This window comes from Rattus rattus, chromosome 11, assembly GCF_011064425.1.
Source record: "Rattus rattus isolate New Zealand chromosome 11, Rrattus_CSIRO_v1, whole genome shotgun sequence".
NCBI classification, from domain to species: Eukaryota; Metazoa; Chordata; class Mammalia; order Rodentia; family Muridae; genus Rattus; species Rattus rattus.
The window spans coordinates 10,835,208-10,857,334 of NC_046164.1; positions in this window are offsets into that span (position 1 = coordinate 10,835,208).

Genomic DNA, 22,127 nt, shown 5'->3' on the forward strand with positions numbered 1-22,127 from the left:
CATGGGTGTATTAGACTGTCTTTAGGGATCATTCTACTGCTATGTTCATTTAGCAAAACAATAGTGTTTGTGTTTCCCCTGGGCCAGGGATCTGTGTAGTCTCACATGCTTTGCTACATGTATGGAGTAGGCTGTGACAACTGTTTCCAATTGTCAACTTGACTACATCCGGAATGAACTACACTTCAGAAGTGGAGGTCACATCTGTGATCCAGATCTTGAGGCTGGAAGTCATAGGCTTTTGATCTGGATCTTGAGGTGGCTATGAGTTTAGGCCCAGGCAAGATGGTACACGCCTTTAATCCCAGGAGACTGAGGCAAGCAGATCTCTGAGTTCAAGGCCATCCTGGGACAGAGCAAGTTCCAAGTGAAGAACAGCTTAGGTCCAGGCATGGTGGTCACACCTTTCATCTGGGCCACACCTTCTTTTTTTTTTTTTTTTAATTCTTTTTTTCGGAGCTGGGGCCCGAACCCAGGGCCTTGCGCTTCCTAGGCAAGCGCTCTATCACTGAGCCAAATCCCCAACCCCTGGGCCACACCTTCTGATGGACACCTACATAAGGACAGGGGAGGAGGGAAGGTTTCCCTCTTCTCCTGCTCGCACGTCCCTGCCAGCACCTGTGCTGGAACCCACCTCTTCAGGATTCCAGCGTGCACAGACCAGCTGACACAACCAGGCTCGTGGGACTGAGCAGCTCCTGGATTCCCGGACTTTCCATTCACAGCTGCTCGCTGTTGGTTCAGTTGGGCTGCAGACTGTGAGTCCTTCCAATAACTTTTCTTAACATGTAGAGAGAGTCCATAGTTCTGTGGTTCCAGGGAACCCTGACTAATACATAGGCCTTGAATCGAGTTGAAAAGCGGTTAGGTGACCCCTAATGTCTGTACCCCTATTATTACACAGGTACATTTTGCATCAGGTCACTGTCACAGGTCACAAGATTTGCAGCTGGGTGACAATGATGGTTACCTTCCCTCCGGCAGCTTTCGGGGTAACGTCCAGGAAGAACAGTACTAGTTAGGAGGGAACCGTCCAGTTGGGCACGTGACTTTTCCATGCTCAATGACTTAAATAAGAGGGCCTTATCATCCGCCAGGTTGCAGAGAGTAACCGTGGATGTTTCCACAGCACCCCTTGACCCCATGACTCAGGAAGCTGTGACCCGGTCCTGGCATTGGGAGTTTTCCTTGGTGGCACGAGATGTCTAGTGGGAGCATTTTCCTCTGTCTCATTTGGTAGTTCCATTTAAACCCCTTTCGTATATGTACATATATTTAGGAAGTTTCTACAGTAGTGGGTTTCCATACGGTTTTTCAAACGGACTCCAATGTGAGCTGTCAGGGAGTGGGGTCTTCATTATGGCCCTTTGACTACAAGCAGCAGAAGCTGGTTCTACTCTAACTTCAATAACGCACGCACTGGAGTGAGTGTGTCGGGTGGCAGTGCACACACTGGAGTGAGTGTGTCGGGTGGCAGTGCACACACTGGAGTGAGTATGTCAGTGGCAGTGCACACACTGGGTAAGGTGTGTCAGGTGGCAGTGCACACACTGGGTAGAGTGTGTCAGGTGGCAGTGCACACACTGGGTGAGTGTGTCAGGTGGCAGTGCACACTGGAGTGAGTGTGTCAGGTGGCAGTGCACACACTGGAGTGAGTGTGTCGGGTGGCAGTGCACACACTGGAGTGAGGGTGTCGGGTGGCAGTGCACACACTGGAGTGAGTGTGTCGGGTGGCAGTGCACACACTGGAGTGAGTGTGTCGGGTGGCAGTGCACACACTGGAGTGAGTGTGTCGGGTGGCAGTGCACACACTGGAGTGAGGGTGTCGGGTGGCAGTGCACACACTGGAGTGAGTGTGTCGGGTGGCAGTGCACACACTGGAGTGAGGGTGTCGGGTGGCAGTGCACACACTGGAGTGAGGGTGTCGGGTGGCAGTGCACACACTGGAGTGAGTGTGTCGGGTGGCAGTGCACACACTGGAGTGAGTGTGTCGGGTGGCAGTGCACACACTGGAGTGAGTGTGTCGGGTGGCAGTGCACACACTGGAGTGAGTGTGTCGGGTGGCAGTGCACACACTGGAGTGAGTGTGTCGGGTGGCAGTGCACGGAGTGTGTCGGGTGGCAGTGCACGCACTGGAGTGAGTGTGTCGGGTGGCAGTGCACGCACTGGAGTGAGTGTGTCGGGTGGCAGTGCACACACTGGAGTGAGTGTGTCGGGTGGCAGTGCACACTGTAGGGGAGGGGGTGGATGTGTCTTTCACTGGTAGATGAACATGAGCCTTGGGGACCGGGTAGAAAGTTGAGGTTTGATGATGAAATGTTCTCTGTGGAATCTGGTAGAAGGTAGGAAAGAAGGTAGGAAGGAAGGAGGGAGAGAGAGAGAGAGAAGGGAAGGGGAGGAAGAAAAGAAAGAATGAATGAAAGAGAGAGATAAGGAGGGAGGGAGGAAGAGAGCGTGTCCCCTATAGGCCCACAGGATCATGCTCTGATGCTTGGTCCCCAGGTGGGGTAAGACTTTGGGAAATGACCTAGTTGGAGAAATGAGTTCTCTGGGGCCTATTTCTCGCCCTGTCTTACCTTGTGTTTCTTGCTCTCTGCTTGCTGTCAGGCATAAGGTACACGGCTTCCTCTAGCACCCTCCTGCCGCTCTGCCTACCTTAGCCCCAGCGTCAGGGAATTCAAGTAACCATGGACTAAGCCTTCTGAAGCTTGAGCCAACGTAAGCCCTTCTCCCCTTCTTTGTATGTTGGGAACTCTGGTCACAATGACAAAAACCAACACATCCTCGAAAGCAATCTCCGTAGGCAGACAGGACGGAAAATACTCATTGTTTTATTTAATAGGACTTCATTGTAACTAGAGCTACACCCACCACTTTACTATACAAAAGCTGAAGCACATCCTTGCACAATCGGGAATTCAGCTCCCTTGCAGAGTGACTTTTAGCCATGGCTTCCCTCATTCTTTCGACAGTATTCTATAGCACACCAGGGGAGGGCCTGCCGCTGTCATGAGTCCTTCAGAAGCCTGGCCAGTCAGTAATCACTGTTAGGTAGCCAATAGGTAGCCTATTGTCAGGTCCAAAAGAAACTCAGGCCATCTTTGGTGCCTACCAGCATTCCAAAGTGAATGCTGGCCTCCTGGCTTTTCTCACAGATAACAAGTACTGTGGCCCCTCAGCTCCTCTCGCCCTGGCCTCTAAGTCTCCTGCCCAGGTGTGGGGTTTCCATGGCGGGGCTTCTATGACAGGGCTTCTCATTTTCCAGATTCTCCTTCCTATAGCACCCCGCCATTTTGTCCATGCACTCCTGGCCCTCTCTTGAGCTCCTCTTTTGTCTTCCTCCCTTCCCTTCTCCCTCTCTCCTTCTCTCCCTCCCTCTCTCCTCCCTGGTCCATTCCTCTGGCCATGTTTAGCCTACTCCTTTGTCTCCCTACTCCAGACTCTTCAGATGTCGCTGTCTGTACTCTCCCGTATGTCTACATAAAATCCCCTCAAGCTCTAGCCTTGGAGTGGTCGAGTCCTCTCTTTATATTCCTGTGGTACTAGCAATGACAGCACCACTCTCTGGAATAATCAGAGAAAGTTCTCTGATTACAGTTAAATATTTATCTCTGCTGGGGAGTTTTGAAAATTATTCTTCACAGGACTTTGCCATTAGATAATTTTCTCAGTCTGGGTTTTTCCTCCTTGAGTCATAAAACAAGTTCAGGTTAATGAATGGATATTGGAGATATATTTCAAGGGCAATTCAAAGCTCCTGTATTTCAATTTCTCACAGAACTTTGACTTCTTGGATAAAAAAAAAAAAAGAAATAAAAAGGAAAGGCTATGGCTGCTCCTAGGGATAGTGGAGGAAACAGTTTACTGTAGACAAAGGGGAGAGCATAGTCAGAGGCAGACACAGCTGGGAGAGTCCAGAGTGAATGTGACCCTGAGCCAGGTGATGTGCAGAGAGGGAGAGGGGAGATGAGCCAGAGAGGACTTGCTGACCAAGATGGTGGCCTGGGCCAAAGACTGGCCAAGAAGCCAGTGTCACCTCTTAAAAAGTGCACCTGCCCAGAGCCCTCCCATCCTGCTAAGTCAGCATAGTTAGGCCTGCCATCCGGCATGTAAAGCACTGTGGCAGTCCTGACTAGGGCCCTCCGTGGTAGCAGGGAGGAAGAGGGCAGGCAGTGAAGCAGGGGGACAGGATCCTTCTTGTCCCTGCGCAGGGGAAGTCTTATGAACAGGAACCTGAGGGAAAGCTCAGTTTGTAGAGTGTTGGCTGCTCAATCGTGATGCAGGGAGCTCATATCCCCAGCACCCACGTAAAAGCAGGCAGAGTGGTGTGTGTCTACAATCACAACGTTGAGAAGAGGAAACAAGGCAGATCCCTGGGTCCCGCTGGCCAGCCAGTCTAGCCAAACTGATAAATGCCAAGCTCAGTGAGCCATCCTGTCTCAAAACAGGGCGGAGAGCGATTGAGGAAGATGCTCAGTGTCAACCTCTGAGCTTCACGTGCACACACATAGATGAGCACCCACATCCCCCACACACGCTGGGAACCAAACGACACAAGGAGAGGAAGGAGCAGGATTAGCAGCCCAACAAAGGAGCACAGCACTGTAGTTAGCGCTCAAACAGCAGTGGAGAACCCCAGTCTGGAACCAAACACAGCGGGAATAGCATAGACGTCACGTGCGCACATGCTGTTTCCTGGTTATTCGCCAAAACTTGGTTTCCTATGAGACCCTGACGATTTTATTTCTTCTCAGATTCTGGCTTGACATTTTAGCAAGAGAAAGCCAACCATTCTGTTAAGAAATGTGGGTCCTCTGTTGAAGCATCAGTGGTCAGGTTGTCACTAAGAAGGCAATGAAGAGAAGCTCTCGCTGTGTTCATGGATGAGGAAAGAAAGGTCATCATTGCTACTTGAATTTTCGTCCTGTTAGAAGCTTATACTTCTCTGGAAAGTTTTTGAGAGGCAGGAGTGGGGTTTGGTGCGTGGAGGACCCAGGTCCAGATCCAACTCATGTACCAAGTGACTCACCTTCTGAATGACTGAAATTGGAGTTGAGTCCTTTCACTACTCTCTTACAGCAAAGGAAAGACTCTTTTTAAGGTTCAGTTTGCTATCTAAGAAACAAGTATCTTACTTGAGTGGCATTCCCTATTTCCCGGCACCTGAGGTACAATTGCAAGAACATGGGCAGAATTGCCTAGGAGAGTTTAATATAATCCCCAGTCAATGTAAACACACCTCAAACGCAAAAGTAACATTGTTTTGGACAGGGGTTTTTGTCTTGATTACTGGTGTGAGTGGTCCTGCCGGCTTTTGTTTGTTACTTTGTTGCTGTTGTAGGGGTGGTGATGGTAGTGTTTTTTAGACAGTCTCTTTTTATGAAATCCAGGGCTGACCTCAAATTCATGACCCTCCCACTTCAGCCCCATAGTGTAGAAATTTCAGACAGATGTCATCACACTGGCTATAATAAAGGTTCTCGAGGGGACTTACCAATACCTTATTCTTCTTCAAACCTAACATCTGTTGGGGATTCTTTCATGAACCAACTAATAATATGGCATTAATAGTCGATTTTGCATTCTGATTGGCCACAGCACAGGGATGGAGGAGCGCTTAGAGAGAGGACAAAGCAAAGAATGGAGTGAATGGGTTCTAATTCTAACTAGATTTATCCGAGACCTCGACGAGGACGGGAAGAGCTAAGAGAGCCAGCCGGTGTCTTATTTGGGTGAAGAAATTCACAGAGTAAAGGACCAGATCTAAGGTTTGTGGAACATTCCAAGGGGGTGGGGATGACAGAAAGCCAGAGATGCTGGCCATCTGGGGGACGTTTTAGCGTTTACTCTGAGTGATCTAGAAAACTATAAAATGTTTAAACGAAGAAGTGGCATGGGGGATTCTCCTGTCTGAAACCCAAGCCTCTGTCTGATTCTGCTTCCACATGACAGAGGGTGAGCTGTTAACCTTTCTACGCTTCAAGTCCGTACCTGATGAAATGGGGTTAACAGTGCCTCCTGCATGACGTTGAGGTAATCATCACAGGTACGGTGTCCAGGTAAGCATCATACACATGGTGTTGACTTAATTGTTACAAGTATGGGGTTGAATTAAGCATTATGTGAATGGTGTTGAGGTAAACATTACAAGAGATAACATATGAAGAGTGCTTAGCAAGTAATTCGTGACTGTTAATGGTTTTGTTTTTAGCCCCAGAACACAACACAGCCATTTTTTCAGGTAGTTTTGCATCTAGGACTCCCGGGTTCATTCCTTCTGTGTGCTGGTTCGCCCAGCTGAACTCACATAGCGTCTTGACTCTGCCTGGACCACCGACCTCCTGAAACTGTGTGCAAATGTCTTGTGATGTAGGGATATACATGGTCGTTGTGGAGAGATTCCTGGAACCCAAAGGAGTTCAGAAGAGCGGTGGCTATCTTGATTCTGCAGATGAAATTTGGAGAAGCAATGCAGTACCTCACTTATTTTGTAACGCCCTGAGAACTAGTTTGACATTTAAAGTTTTCACGTTTCTCATGAGGAAGTCATGCAAATGACATTTACACTTACCCTTTTTCTCTTCTATTTTTGAGACAAGAGGTTTGCTTTGCAGACTAGGCCTACCTTGAACATACAATCTTTCTACTTGAACCTCTAATGCTGTAATTTGCAGGCATTTGCCACCATTCTTGGTCCTAAGGTCACTTGTAGGTCTGGGATTCCATAATGTAGGAATTGTCCCTGGGAGATAGTAAGCAAGCTTTTTTTCTTTCTTTCTTTTTTTTTTTCCCCCCTTCTTGATAGGCACCACATCTCTCTTGTTCTTCCAGAACAAAGCCATGCTCTGGGACCAATTTGTATCATTTGGGCTCTCTGTTTTGTTTGCCTCTTATGTTTCCCATACAAAGTTTTACATGGGGGTGGGGTTCTATCATTCAATACCTTTGATTTACATGCCGCTCCTGTCATGGGCATAGCCCAGAAAACCCAGAAACTTCCGGGGAAAGAAGAAAAGGAACAGCTTCTGGGCACATGGCTTCTGTGCACTGGGATGCATTTTCTACTCGTGAGCTCTTTGCAGTACAGGGATTTGCATGGGGTTTATTACATCCATTTTGCAGGTATGGACCAAGATTCAGAAAGACTTACAGTCACAGGACATGTAAGTTATAGAAGGGGGGCTCAAATTTAGGCTAACTCCAAAGGTCTGATTTTCCCCAAATCACTGCTGGCCTTCCTGTGTCTGTGTCTGTTTTATTCAAGAACCACAATTCACCCATTTTCCCCACTATATCCATGATCTAGGAACACTATTCTTTTTAAACAGCTGGTAAACACCCGAGACACCAATCTCCTTTACCCAAGCAGAAGGATGAAAGTAACTTCTTCATTTCTTGCACCTACTTCCTGTAAAGCTCTTGCAGTCAAGGCCCTGACTAAGCTGCTAGGCTAACGGCTCTCAACCTTTGGGTCTCGACTCCTTTGGCAAACCTTTATCTCCAAACTATTTACATTGTGATTCCTAACAGTAGAAAAGCCATGATTATGAAGTAGCAACAAAATAATTGTATGGTTGGGGGTCACCACAGCAGGAGAAACTATTAAAGGGTCGCAGCGTTAGGAAGATTGAGAACCTCCGCTCTAAGGATTTTGTTTACAAACTTGGGCGCAGTGTGGTTCAGAAGGGATTGAGGAATACGCATGCTTAGGAAGTACCCAGAGCGCTCCTTAATGGTCACTTGTAAGGTAGGAGGCAAAGGCCCCCTATACGATGGCTTTTAAATCTAGAACTAAATCGTCTTTCCAACAGTGATCTCTGAAAAACAAGTGGGAAAGGACAAGAAAAGTAGAGTCCTCTCAGGAGCTAACCCCAGTGGTTCAGTTTCACCTGGGTGCAGGTGAGCCAACCAGAACTGTGTGTAAGGAGGAAAAGTAACGAGAAAGAGAGCTCATTAAAGGAGAGGGAGGATGAGGAAGCGAAAGAAGAGGAAGAGGAGGTGAAGACCAGAGTCCCATTCCGCTGGGAATCTGCCACGGTGAAACTGAAGGTCTGAAAACTAGAAAGATCCACACTAGACAAATACGGGCTGCAAAGAAGTAATGGCTTTTTAATTTCAATCAAAACAAATCCGGGCTGGAATAGCATTGGTTTGGTCGCAAATAGATAAGTATCAGATTTTAGGGTTCTGAGCGGAAGAAGTCCAAACTCATAATCTGGGTGCAATTTGGTTTTAATTAATTGATTGATTGATTGATTGATTGATTAAACTAGCAGAGACAGTGTCACTTCTGTATCCAGGAGCAGATTGGGGACGCTGTCCAGAGCACAGGGAGTAGAGCAGTCTAGGCAGAATGACATACTTGGAGAGAAGGCCACGGACACAGTTTGCAGAGGCCATGAGGGGCCATAAAGATGTCAGCTTTTTGATGGACTTGGTAGCTCAGGCCTGTGATCTGAACACAGAGGCAGGGGAATTGCTGTGAATTCAAGGCCAACTGGGGTTACATAGCAGGTTCCAGAATAGCCTGTTCTACGTAATGAGGCCCAGTCTCAATATAAACAAGATGGTAGGTTCTTAGAGTCGAAAGCAGGGTCTGATGCAGGATAACAATGCATGGTCTTCACACCTTCCCGCATGTAGCAAGCATTGATCATTGATTCCAGAATGTTCCTGCTGCACACATCTCAGAATCCTTCACAGGACCATGGGTGCTGTGCTATTACCATTTGATCACAGCCGGCACATGATAGGAGCTTTAATGTACTTCTATGTGAAAGACTAAGCTTTACAGGGAAAGTGCTATCCCGCTCTGCACGGCACCACGTGAGAGCTTTACCGCGCCGTGGCACACATCTGAGGAAAACAATTTAAGGCATGAAGGGTTCACTTCAGCTCTGGGTTTCAGACATTTCAGTCCCTTATGGTAGGAAGTGCCTGGTAGAGTAAAGCAGCTTACCTCATGGTGGGGAGCAAATGGCTGCATAGTACGCCTTCTCCTTCCTCTCCTGCATCGATTCCGTCTAGGTCCCCAGACTGTGAGCTGGTGCCTACCACTTCCAGGGCAAAGACTGTGCTGGTTTGAATGGTCCCTATGGGTTCATATATTTCAATGTTTGGTTCCTAGGAAGGATTAGGAAGTGCATTAGCCTTGTTGGAGGTGTGTCACCAGGGGTAAACTTTCAAAAGCCAACACTGGGCCCTTGTGGATCAGGCAGACCTGCCCACCATGATGGTCATGGACTCACCCTCTGAACTGCAAGCAAACACCCAGTTAAACGTTTCCGTTTATGAGCTGCTTTGGTCATGTTGTCTCCTCATGGCAGTGGAATAGTGACTAAGACACTTCCTTAGTTGATCCTCTCTGGAAACACCCTTTCGGAGATGTCCACAGGGTGCTTTATTAATCTTCAAGATGTCTCTCAGTCCAGGCACGTTATCACCCAAGATTAGCCACTACAGACAGGGCTGCTTCCGGCCTCAAGGGCGAGTTGGAGACATCACCTCCTGAACACGTAACAGGGATACTCAGAGGGTGAGAGCTCTCGCACAGGATCCAGCCTCAGTTCCGAGCACCCTGACCCCTGGGACTGGAGTTACAAAAGGCTGTGAGCCACTTTGTGGGTGCTGGGAATCGAACCTTGGTCCTCTGTAAGATCAGTGGATACTATAACCACTGAGCCATCTCACAAGGACCCTAGACTACACCTTAAATACTGAGCATCTAGTCCTTTATAAATATTTACCTAGCAACAGACATATTCGTTGTATTGACTGGCTTAGAATAGGAATAACCGTGTTTGGTGCCAGTAAGGAAGTGCCAGTAAGTAAGTTTTTAAAGCTCTTTTTACTGCTACATTTATTTATGTACTTGTTTGTGCGTGCGTGTGTGTTGTGGGTGGATGTGTTGCACATCTGTGAATGGAAGAGAGGACAATTCTCTACTAGGAGTCCTCTCCTCCCACCATGTGGTCCTAGGTTTCTAACCCAGGCCATCATTCTTGGCAAGAAATGCTCTCCCCCTGAGCCATCTCACCCACCATCCCCCACGTGAGTAATTTTTGAGACGAGGACAAGCTGGTATCATTCCTGGATTGAGCACACATCGCTGGACAAGAAGTCCCGATTAAGCCTCTGGCTTCACTGCTCCGAGTTTTGCTGTGAGCAGGAGTTTCAGAGGTCACATAGCTAAGCAGCATATCCCTTCAGCTTTGTCACCACAGCCCTGAGCACATACAAATCATCAGGATAACCTGGAGACCAACACGCAAATCCTGGAACTCTGGTCTGCTTACGTGACCCTGACCTCTCTGTAGATTTGTTCATATCCTGTGTCTGGAGTTCTTACAGCAAGCGCTACCCCACCCTGCCTGCTTTCTCTTTTCTCTTAGCTCTTCCTTCCTTCCTCTTTCTTTCTTTCTTTCCTTCTTTCCTTCTTTCTTTCTTTCTTTCTTTCTTTTATTAACTTGAGTATTTCTTATTTACATTTCGATTGTTATTCCCTTTCCCGGTTTCTGGGCCAACATCCCCCTAACCCCTCCCCCCCTTCTATATGGGTGTTCCCCTCCCCATCCTCCCCCCATTACCGCCCTCCCCCCAACAATCACGTTCACTGAGGATTCAGTCTTAGCAGGACAAGGGCTCCCCCTCCCACTGGTGCTCTTACTAGGATATTCATTGCTACCTATGAGGTTGGAGCCCAGGGTCAGTCCATGTATAGTCTTTGGGTAGTGGCTTAGTCCCTGGAAGCTCTGGTTGGTTGGCATTGTTGTTCGTATGGGGTCTCAAGCCCCTTCAAGCTCTTCCAGTCCTTTCTCTGATTCCTTCAACGGGGGTCCTATTCTCAGTTCAGTGGTTTGTCTTAGCTCTTTCTTTATTCCTCTGAAACATCAGGGGTTCACTGCCACTATCTTTCTTGAACTGAAGCACAGTGTACAAACAAACTTGTATGGGGGCAGGATTTTTGCAAAAGGGTCACTCCAGCACCTCACAAATGCCCCCAACTCGTGGAACCTCATCCTCATATCCTGCCATAGCTGGGGGTTGGTGGTGGAAGGGAAGCGATGTCCACATCTAGTGAGTATAGAACTGGGGTGCCCAGAGCAGTCCACAGTGCAGAGACCTGACCACCCTTCGGCCTCAGTTCCCAGCAAGGCATTACGCCCTAGTAGTGTCGAGGCTGAGAAACTCTGATGTATGCCCGGCCTTAGGGTCACTATTGGTGTGATGTGACAAACCCAGACTCAGGCGTTGCCCGTAGACTATTTCTTTCTTCTCGTCTCTTTGGAGCTCCCGCAGGAGCTCAGCAGATGCAGTGATAAAGCAAAGCGGGGCCCCATCTCGTTCTGCAGAGCTCTCTGCAGATCCGACGCTCTCTCATCTCGGCTGGGGAGGCAGGTCCTTTACAAGGCTCAGATTTACGGTTTGGGCTACAGGAACCGGAAGATCTGTGTGGTGCGACTGTGCACACCGAATCTTCTCAGGACCTCGAGTTTGAACCGGAGCGGTTTGTCTGTCAGGCCCCGAGGGCTGCAAGCATTCATTTGGCCAGTGGAGTCAGAAAACAGTTTAGCCATTTTGCTATGAAACATCCAAAGAGATTTGGTCTGGGTATTAATATTATTATTATTTATTTATTTATTTATTAATTTATTTTTTTGCTTTTTACCTTTTCCGGTGAGCAGGTAGACAACTTCGCTAAACAACTAAGAATGTTATTTGGTTGTGGAAGAGGGAAGCGTTTCCTTCAAAATGCTAATGGTAAGGGATGTGAAAAATGTCTCTGCTTTCTGTGACTGGCCTCAGTCAGGGAAGAAAGAGCAAGAGACCGACTGGGGTGGGGGTGGGAGACAGGAGAGATCATTTGAGGCCTTCTAACCCCGTCACTTCAAAATGTTCAAGACACTAATGCTGTCCTGAGTAGCAGCTGGTGAAACCCAAAGCCAGGCTGTGGGTCTTGTGTTTGTGGCTAACGAGCGTAGACAAGAGGAGATATGGAAAGCTTGGGTTCAGCGAGGGCACGGTCAATGGTGTTTCATCACTCTGTTCTGGTCCCCGAGGTAAGACCGACATCAGAAGGCCACCGTCCCGAGGCCCTGAGCAGGGGAAGGCAGGAGGAAAACTTGAACAGAAAATCATCCCAGGTGAAATGGGCCTCTCGCTCTTAGGAACGGGGTGGAAGGGGAAGGGAAGGCATGACTCATCTAATGAATCACGAGCTAGGTACATACACACACGGTATTCTGTACACAGCCATAATTATTCCAGGATCGCTGACTAAAATCTGTTAGTTTAGTTCCGGTCAAATGTCTTTCAATCCTTTAGCTATGGCTCTAATAAGTCATGTATTCTTTTATTACATTTGAATATAAAACTTAGATGACTCACGCCATACAACATCCTTGTGATGTTCTCCCCGGTCGTAATTAACACTAGAGAGGCTTGTTCCCAGATGTGACTCGTAAATGGGAAGGGTCCCTTGGTGCTTGCTTATTTCAGGGAGGAGTTTGCCTCTGGGGTCACCATCTACACGTACCCTACTGAGTGGAGAACTCCACCTCGGTATGGTGTGATTCCTGGTGGGGTTGTCAGCACAGGATTTAGAACCACCTAGGAGATAGAGCACTGAGTGTGCCCCAGGACATTTTCACTGACTGAAGGAGGGCCTAGCCTGTGTGTGAACACCACCATCGCATGGGATGGGGTCTAGGACTGATTCAAAAGGGGAAAAAGGGGAAAGTCCAGCTGCACACCAGCCCTGGCCTCTCTCTGCTTCTTACCACTCATTCTTCTCGTTTGTTTTTGAGACGAGGGCCCACTATGAAGTCCTGGCCATCCTGGAGTTCATTATGTAGATCAGCTGGCCTCGAACTCAGAGGCCTGCCTGATGCTGCCTCTTCAGAGGCTGGGATTAAACGTGTGCTTCTCAATCTTTCTGCCACACGGCTTCCGCCATGGGGGTTACATCCCATCCTAGACCATGAGCCACAAAGTCCACTCCTATCTAGGCTGTTAAATTGAAAAAGTGGGTGACTCACCTCTGTACTGGAAACCTGGGAGGTGAGGCAAAGAGCGCACATTGTTTGGAAACACCCTTGGGATATTACAAAGCAAGAGGTCAGTACATTGCGGCCCCAAGCAAGGGCTTCCCTGAATTCTCCGAGCCGTCTTAGCAAATCAGTGGAACTCAAGGAAGGGGCCATAGAGTTCCAAATTTATATAGAACTGGTCAGATGCACAAACCTTGTGCTTTCAACTAAGACACGAAGTTAGGGCCAATGGAGTACCAAATCCGTGACCCGTGGCCTCGGATATTACCTCCGGGTCAGTGGTGTCAGAATCAGACTGGATCAGAGGTTGCAAACACTGACTGGCTGCTTGGGTGTGGGGAGAGAGCTCCTATGCATCTGGTATTGGCGCACTGTGTTAATGGATGGACCAGGGATGAGACAGAACAGGAATAAAACCACTTACCCCTGTGCCCTCTTACTGCGCATGTGCCCACCTTCCGTAACCAGGGAAAGTAAAATTCTACTCAGGTCAGCGTGACCCAGACGCCGGTGCTTAGGCCTCGCCATCAGCCACAAAGATGGTGGAGACCTCAGCTCGCAGGCCTGCTGTGAGGTCGGAGTAACGCAGGAGAGAACATGGGTGCCTTGGAGGTGGGTGGCCGGGTCATAATTTCTTTGCAAGTAAGATTCAGCTTTGAGACTGAGGACAGATGGATGAAGCAGTTGACGACTGGCTGCCTGAGAAAGACTGGCGTGTGGGACCCCAGGCATTGAGTGGAGCGCTCTGGGGTCAGCGCCATTTTTTTAAAAAATGGACTGAGCAAGGGGCTGGGGATTTAGCTCAGTGGTAGAGCGCTTGCCTAGCAAGCGCAGGGCCCTGGGTTCGGTCCTCAGCTCTGGAAAAAAAAAAAAAAAAAAAAAAAGGATTGAGCGCATTTCAAGGTCAGTCCTGACTAGATAATAAATTAAACAGTTTACATGTCCAAGCACGGGCTCTAAACACTTCAAAAGTATCCAGAAAGCATTTCCTCCCCAAGCCCAGCCTTCTCTGTAGTAGAGGTGTGGGAGAAGAAAAGGAATGGGACTGAGAAGAACTCGAGGGAGTAGAAACCACAGACTTACAACACAGGATGTGACCGGCTCCCATCTTTCTAATCCGGGACACTGGAGTACTGATCTCGGAACTTTTTTTTTCTTTCTTTTATGCAAGTCACAGAATATTAAGCAACCGAAAGGTTTCAGGCACGGCCAATTTTAGGAGTAGCTGGTTCCAGAACCTAACCCCTGTGAAGTCCCAGACCCCTACCCTCTGGCCCCTATCCTCCATCATGTGAATCTTATCTCTCAACATCAAGGGAGCACTAGTCGCTCCTTAGTTGTCCTCTGGATTCTGGGACAAAGAAATAAGCACTAGGCACGATTCTGATGTTTTCCATATTTCGATGTGTAATTTTCACAAGGATCCTCTGTGTTTGACACAGTCTTACAGGCAGTAAAACCTAGGCACGTTAAACCACTAGCCCACGGTTTCAAGCCAGAGTCAGAGCTGTGCTTTCTGTCCAGGAAGTCTGCTTTTTGATCACTTCTGTGCTCTGAACTGTTCCTTCTGAAACAGTCTTTGGGGAGTTAGTATACGGCAGGTATTGTGTTTGGGTCCAGTCAGGCTGTATTAGCCAGAGGTTTTGTTTTTAGGGGACAGAACTTATAGAATGAATATATATATGTTTTACTAGAATGGCTTACAGGCTGGGGTCCAGCTAGTCCAACAGTGGCCATTGACCAATGGGAAGTCCCAGAATCCAGTAGTTGTCCAGTCAACGATGCTGGGTGTTTCAGCTGGACTTTAGCGGATGCCATAATCCCAAAGAATTGGGCTCCAGCGGAGGAATGGATTTGCCACTGAGGGGCAGAGTTAGCAGTCAATGAGCGAAAACTTCCTTCTTACATGTTCTATGTGTAGGCTGTCATCAGTAGGCATGGCCCAGATTAAAGGTGGATCTTCCCACCTCAAAAGATACAGATGAAAAGTGGGTCTTCCCCCATCCCATGGGCCAGCTCCAATCTCTGACACTATTAATGATACCCTGTTATGCTTGCAGACAGGAGTCTAGCACGGCTGTCCTGTGAAAGGCTCCACCCAGACAGCTGCAGACAGCCACAGCCAAACAGTAGATGGTGGTTAGGTTAGGTATGGAAGAATAGGAGGAAGGATTGAGGCCCTGAAGGGGGTAGAAACTCCTCCACAGGAAGACCCACGGAGTCAACTAACCTGGACCCTTGGGGTTCTCAGGGACTGAACCACCAACCAAAGAACATATACAGGCTGGACCTAAGCCTGATCACAGTGAAGGGGGAGAGGATTCTGGGAGATTTGTAGCGCAGGTTATGGAAGCCAAGAGAAAGACTAAGGAGCACAGAGGACGCCTGAGGCCTTACCTGCGTCTCCAGTTTCCCAACACCGGGACCTGACAATCGGTAGGACTTTTGCCTCACACCTTGAAGACAAAGGTTTCCTCTAGGCTCATAAAATGGCCACTGTTTTACAAGCTTGTGTTCAGTGGGGCATTCTTTTCTGTAAACTTTTGGTGTTTCCATATAAACACTGTTTAATTTTTGCATTGAATTCTAAACATTCCTATTACTGTGGCAATTTAAACCATTTTGGGGGGGGATCTTTTTCATAATTTGAAATTAATGAAGCAATTTAAAAATAAAAAAAAGAAAGAAAGAAAGAAAGAAAAAAACAAAAAGAAAAGAAAAAAAATCCCTTATAGGTACCTGACTATTTGGGTTTTAGTTAATTCCAGATGCAGACAAGTTGAACCAAGAACAGCCACCACACAGGGTTAGAGGTAGGGGCCCCTTCTAATTGGCCAGGCAGAGTCACTGACTGCTTCTGCATGAGTGCATGAGGAACGCCATTGGTGGTGTGAAATCCCTGGCTGAGACGGGGGGGTGGGGGGGGGGGGGGGGGTAGGGGGTGGGGGGCGGGGGGATGAGCTTTCTCAGAGCTGGGGTGCCAAGAGGCTTCACAGCAAGGCCACTGGTAGCACCGCTGGGAGAAAACACAAGTTCGGGATGTGACCGATGAACTCGGCGTTCAGAGGTGTAAGTTTAGTGCTGGAAAATACTACTGCGGAGATCTGCCTCGCCGGGAACACGGATTCATATTCGAAACCAGATAGTAGTAATAAAAAAGCTGAAAATAAAAAGACGGCAAACAGTACTGAGTAAACAAGAGCTGGAGTGGCGCAAACACGGGCAGATGGGACTAACACAGCAGATGGGACTAACACAGGGATCGCTGGGGGTGGGTGTGGGTGTGGGTGTGAGTGGGAGGTGGGGGTGGGGGGGTGGGGAGGTGGTGTTAGCTGGTGAGATGGCTCAGTGGTTAGGGGCACTAGCTGCTCTTGCAGAGGACCTGAGGTTGGTTCCCAGCACCCACTTTGGGCCACTCACAACCACTTGAAGCTCCAACTCGAAGGGATTTTGATGTCTTTTGGCCTCTGCAAGTGCACGCACACACACACACACACACACACACACACACACACACACACACACACTATTGGCTAAATACATAAATCCTGCAATCACAGCCCTTAGAACAAACGAAACAAATAACATAGAAAGACAAGAAGACATTTATAAGCACACAATTATCCTGGAAAGTTTCGAAGTATCTTTCCAACCGTTAGCTAGAGTTAAAAGTCAAAAGGGCCACAGACTAACAAAGTAATACATTTTTGCTAGTAAAAAAAAATCATTCACATGAACAGAATAATATAACTAGAGGATTTACTATAGCACATATAAAGACTTCTTATGTTCCCACAGAGAGAGAGAGAGAGAGAGAGAGAGAGAGAGAGAGAGAGAGAGAGAGTTTTTTTCTCACAAAAATGGAAGTCTGCTGGACATTGATTGCGGTACTGGGAGACCAGGAGGGAAGATGGCTGCTGGCTGCTGTGAGGTGAGATATACAGGTTTAGATATACAGTCTGTTCGACACTAGCCTAGGCCATATGCTAAGACCCTGTCTCCAGATAAGTAAGTAAATACATCAGTGTTTGCGTTAAACTGTTCATATTTCATATCTTGGCTCCCCCAGCAGCTTTATCCACAAACGCTTAGGTCACAGCCTGAAAAAGTATGGACTCAGGACCTAAAAATCCTTAATAGCTAAAAACGGTAAACTCCTAAAGGTGACATGGAAAGAAAAGGAACCTCACTGTCCTGAGGACATCCAAAGCCTTCCTAGTTCAAAACAAAACCACCGGCAGAGGGACAGAGTCTTCCCTCCAAACCTCAGAGGAACAGGAAGCAGGAGTTAGCATCAGTGAAACTTGGAATGAATGAAAGAGGAAAATGATAGCACGGGGCTAAGAGGAGAGGGAGCGATGCTGGATAGGCTGGAGGCCACTCTAACAGCTTGTCATCTTCTTGATCCATAAAGAAGGAAGTGAAGGAGAGGAGGAATCAAAGCGATGGTAGACAGGCGCGAGATACTCAGCAGAGGCACTTAAGATGCCAATGGCTGTGGAAGCCGAGAGGGAATACAGGATTTCATAACGAAATACGATTAAAATTGACTCCAGAAGAGGAACACCAGGGAGCAGTCATTCCCAAATGATGGGAGGTGGATGCCAAGTTCGCAGTGATCTCGTTTCCAGGGTTTGGTTACGGTTGGATGGGAGCTCACTGGGACCTGCTGCTCCGAGGAGGGTCAGCCTCAGAGAGGACAAGCACAGCCATTAATCACAGCTAACGAAAACCACCTGAGCTTAGTCAACTCCAAACGGATCGAAGGCCTTCCTGTGAGACCAGAAGCTATTTAGAAGGGCATCAGGGTTGGGGTTGGGGATTTAGCTCAGTGGTAGAGCGCTTGCCTAGGAAGCGCAAGGCCCTGGGTTCGGTCCCCAGCTCCGAAAAAAAAAAGAACCAAAAAAAAAAAAAAAAAAAGAAGGGCATCAGGGGGAACACAGGCTATAGCTAGAACGGGGGCTTCCTGAGTAGGAGCCCAGCCGCTTAGGGAATAATGCCAGGAGCTGGCAAATGGAAGGCAGCCATGATGGCACAAACCCTCGATGCCATCGTTGTAGAGGTAGAAGCAAGGCATATTTCTGGGATCTGCGGCCAGCTTGGTCTACATGGCAAGTTCCAGGACGGCCCGAACACAGAATCCTATTTGTTTAAAAAACAAAACAAAATGGAAAAAAAAAATCAACAAATGGAACTTCATGAAAGGAACAAACTTCTGCTCATCGAAGGAGACGGAGTGCAGAAGCAGCCCACAGAGCGGTGGCGGGGGGGGGGGACCCAGTAGATATCCATCTGCCATGCACGTGGAGGTCACAGGGCAAGCATGTGAAGCCAGCTCGCTCACTCTTCCTCCTTGATAAGGTTCTGGGAACTGCGTTCAGTAGTGGTTTGTACATGTGTCTCTCTGCTGAGCGCTCTCTCTCTCTCTCTCTCTCTCTCTCTCTCTCTCTCTCTCTCTGACTCCCAACGTCGTCTTTGAAACCAATACGACTTTAAGACAAAAATCTAAGATGGAGTAAAACCCAGATTTTGGTGGCCTCCCTGCCTCTGCCTCCCAAAGGCAAGGACTCCGTCTGTGTACCACGCACCCAGCTCTGGATAGCTATTAATCACAACACAAATTAGAAACTAATTCAGTTTAAGTTTTTTTTTTTTTTCTTGTTTTTGTCTTTTGCTTTCTTGTAATGCTGGGAATCGAGGCCCAGGCCTTGAATATCATCTGCGGTCAATCTGTCGCTGAGTTACATCCCCAGCTCACGTGTGATTTAATTACCAAAACCACAAATAAAATGTCTCCATGGTGTAAATGTCTTTAGTCTACTGAAAGACTATGAAGGAACGAATAAGCAAGGTTTATCTGAGATCGGCAAGGGTGGTTTGTCCTCAGAGCCCTATTACTGTTACCATCTCCTTGTGGAGCTCAAGAAAAGAGGTCAGTCGGATCTGGAATGAGGTTCAGTGGGAGAGCGCTTGCTGAGAACTTGCAAGGTCCCACCTTTGACTCCTCAGCCCTGGGAGGGACTGGAGAGATGGCTCATTGGGTAATTCTTCACAAGTTGAGGGCCCGATTTCAGCCCTCAGCACTCAAGAGCAGGCAAGGCCATGTGAGCACGCCCACGGCAGTGCTCTGGGAAGGGAGGAGATAAGGGGACCATTGGAGTTTTCCGGCCATCTGCCTGTCTCCAAGGTTCTACTCTGGTTCCTGAGTGCATGCATAGGTGTGTGGACTTGCACACTCCTATGTAAATACCACACACACACACACACACACACACACACACACACACACTAAGATTAAATAAACATTGCTGAAGTCAGCAGCCATTCTCGTATTTTTGGTTGTGAGCCCAGCCTTTAACGGCTGAACCATCTCTCCAGCTCTCAGAAGCTATTCTTCAAAAGCTTTAAAAAGAATTTTTTTTCCCAGAATGGATGTGGTGTGCACACATCCCAGCACTAAGGAGGCAGAGGCATGTGGATCTCTGTGAGTTCAAGGCCGGCCTGGTCTACGTATGAAATTCCAGGACAGTCAGAATTACATAACAGATCTTGTCTCAAACAAACAAAAATTGTATATATGTGATGTGTGTATGTATACATGTATGTATGCATGAATATATATGCTGTAGCACACATGTGTCTAACAGAGAACAACTCTAGGCGTTGGTTCTCTCCTTTTCCCATGCAGGCTGTAGGGATTGAACTCGGATAGCCTAGGTAACAAGAGCTTAGTCACAGAGCCATCCCGATAGCCCTCAACGGCCAACAGCCACTCTTTTTAGAATGTTTTTTTTAATTATGTTTAATTATGTGTAAGTATGTGTGTCTGTGTGTGGATGTGCACACGAGTGCAGGTGCCTGCAGAGGCTAGAGGCGTGGGATCCCCTGGAGTTACAGGGCAGTTATAACCATGGCTGCTCTCGATAGGAGCTATAAGGAGGCACAGGAAGGAGGGACTTAAAAGACAAAGCCCACTTACTCAAAGCAATAACAAATATTATCTTACACAGAGAAACAGGAAGCTGCACCCAGTTTTAGATAGAATCAGATAATCATGCCACCGTTATAACCTAGTGGTATTTGGAATAGTGAATTAAATATAAGAAGCTTTTGAAGTGATAAGCATAAAGATTAGAAAAGAAGAAATACGAAGAAAGAATATGTACTCTTCGATAGGGATATATATATATATATATATATATATATATATATATATATATATGAGAAAATTCAAGATAACTCAGAAGGAAAACCAAACAAGCGTATTGACGGGGCCACACTAGGCAAACGTAGCTTACGTTATATTTTAAAAGGCCAATCTCCCAAGACTGAGGTCCTAGGATTTCTATTACAATGAAAAGGGTTTTGTTTTGTTTCTCTTGGAGCTGAGCAGACTGAGCAAACGATTCACCAAGGGCAGCAAACACAGCCCTGGCTCCAGTGGCCATGAGCAGTGCTAAGGGAGGCTTTCCTTTGTCTGCCACACAGCTGAACGCAATGGCTGTCAAATCAGGCAGACTCGGTGGCCTATGGGCTGTGGAAATGTGGCACTGTAATCCGGGGAGAAAGGAAGGGCCCAAGATATACCCTCATGAGCAGATAGAACAGGAGAAAAATCTTTGCCAAATATACTTACGATATACCTGTGTATCGATATCTGTGTTGTTTAAAAGATTTACAAAAAAAAATTAAACACCAAAATCTTATTTACCAGTCAGTAAAATGGCCAATGAACTCAATAAACAATCTCAAAAAATAAAAGGAGTACAGGTGATCATAAAATATTTTTAAAGGTGTTCAGCATCTTTTTTTTTTTTTTTGGTCAACAGAAAAATTCAAATTAAAACTACTTTGAGATTCTGTCTCATCCCAGTCAGAATGGCTACCGTCAAGACAAGTGGCAAGGAATGTGGCCAGGATCCAGAAAAAAGATCTTACTGACCATCATGATGGTGATGGTGAAGGAGGAGGGAGGGAGAGGAGGAGGGGGGAGGAGGAGGGGAGGAGGAGGAGGAGGGGAAATAGTTATATTGTTACTTGCCAATCATGAGAAAATGTTTTTATAGATATTGATAGAGTGTCTCGGCCTTTTGGGTATAGAATGTAGCATTCAAAACTGAGTAAAAGTTCATGAAATGCTTTAAAATGTCATGAACTAAACGTCACACGTGTTCATCAGATACATGGAAAAGAAGAATAGTAATTGAACCAGAGATCCCAGTCTGTGGGATCAGCACTGTCTAAAAGGCTGGAGAGAGGAGGGCCCAGAGCTGCCTGCACCCCCTGCCTTTGGGTTCACATGCCCACCCCATCCCCCCCATCCCCCATCCCCCTACCCCCCTACCTCCCACCCCCCACCCCCTGCAAGCGCAGGACCGGTTTATCCGGTGCCTAGGCAAGTTTCGCACAGGTAAGGAACTCCCTGCACACATCTATATGGATGGAGTGCTTTCAACTTTGTGTCCTGGAGGTTGGATGTTTGTCAACAGACGTGTCTGGCATTTCCTTAGGAAGGAAGCTAATATCCTAGACACTATGGGGGCAACAGACCCTTCCTTGCTGCCCGACCTGAGTTCAACCGCTGACAGGCGTAATAAGATTGGTGACGGCGGTGAAGCTGGACAGTCAAGCGGACAGCCTTTATGAAGAGACAAGCAGACTTGGTGCCTCCTCAGAAGCCAGGCAAGAAAGAGGAGAGAGTCCAGGCTGTGTTCCCGGCTGACCGGCAGAACACTGCCTGTAGACGGACTGAAGACGTTTATAAGTGAGCTAACTGGGTTTAGCAGAAAACTAGGAGGTTTTGACAGTTTATGTCCGTGACATCACCAGGATGCCCAGCTGGGAACATCCAGCTGATAACGGGGAAGGTTACAGAGTCCAGGGAGGTGCACGGCTCGGGGAGTGAGTCACAGAAGAGGTGGGAGGGAGACTCCCAGGACTTAGGACTCAGGTCGAGCAGCGGCCCTCCCTACTGACCACGTGACTTTCTGTAAGGCATTTAATGCCTCTGAACCTTGTGTCCTCAATTAAAGAAGGGCTGACACACCTATTGGTATATGCAGTGTCTCCAGGAGGACT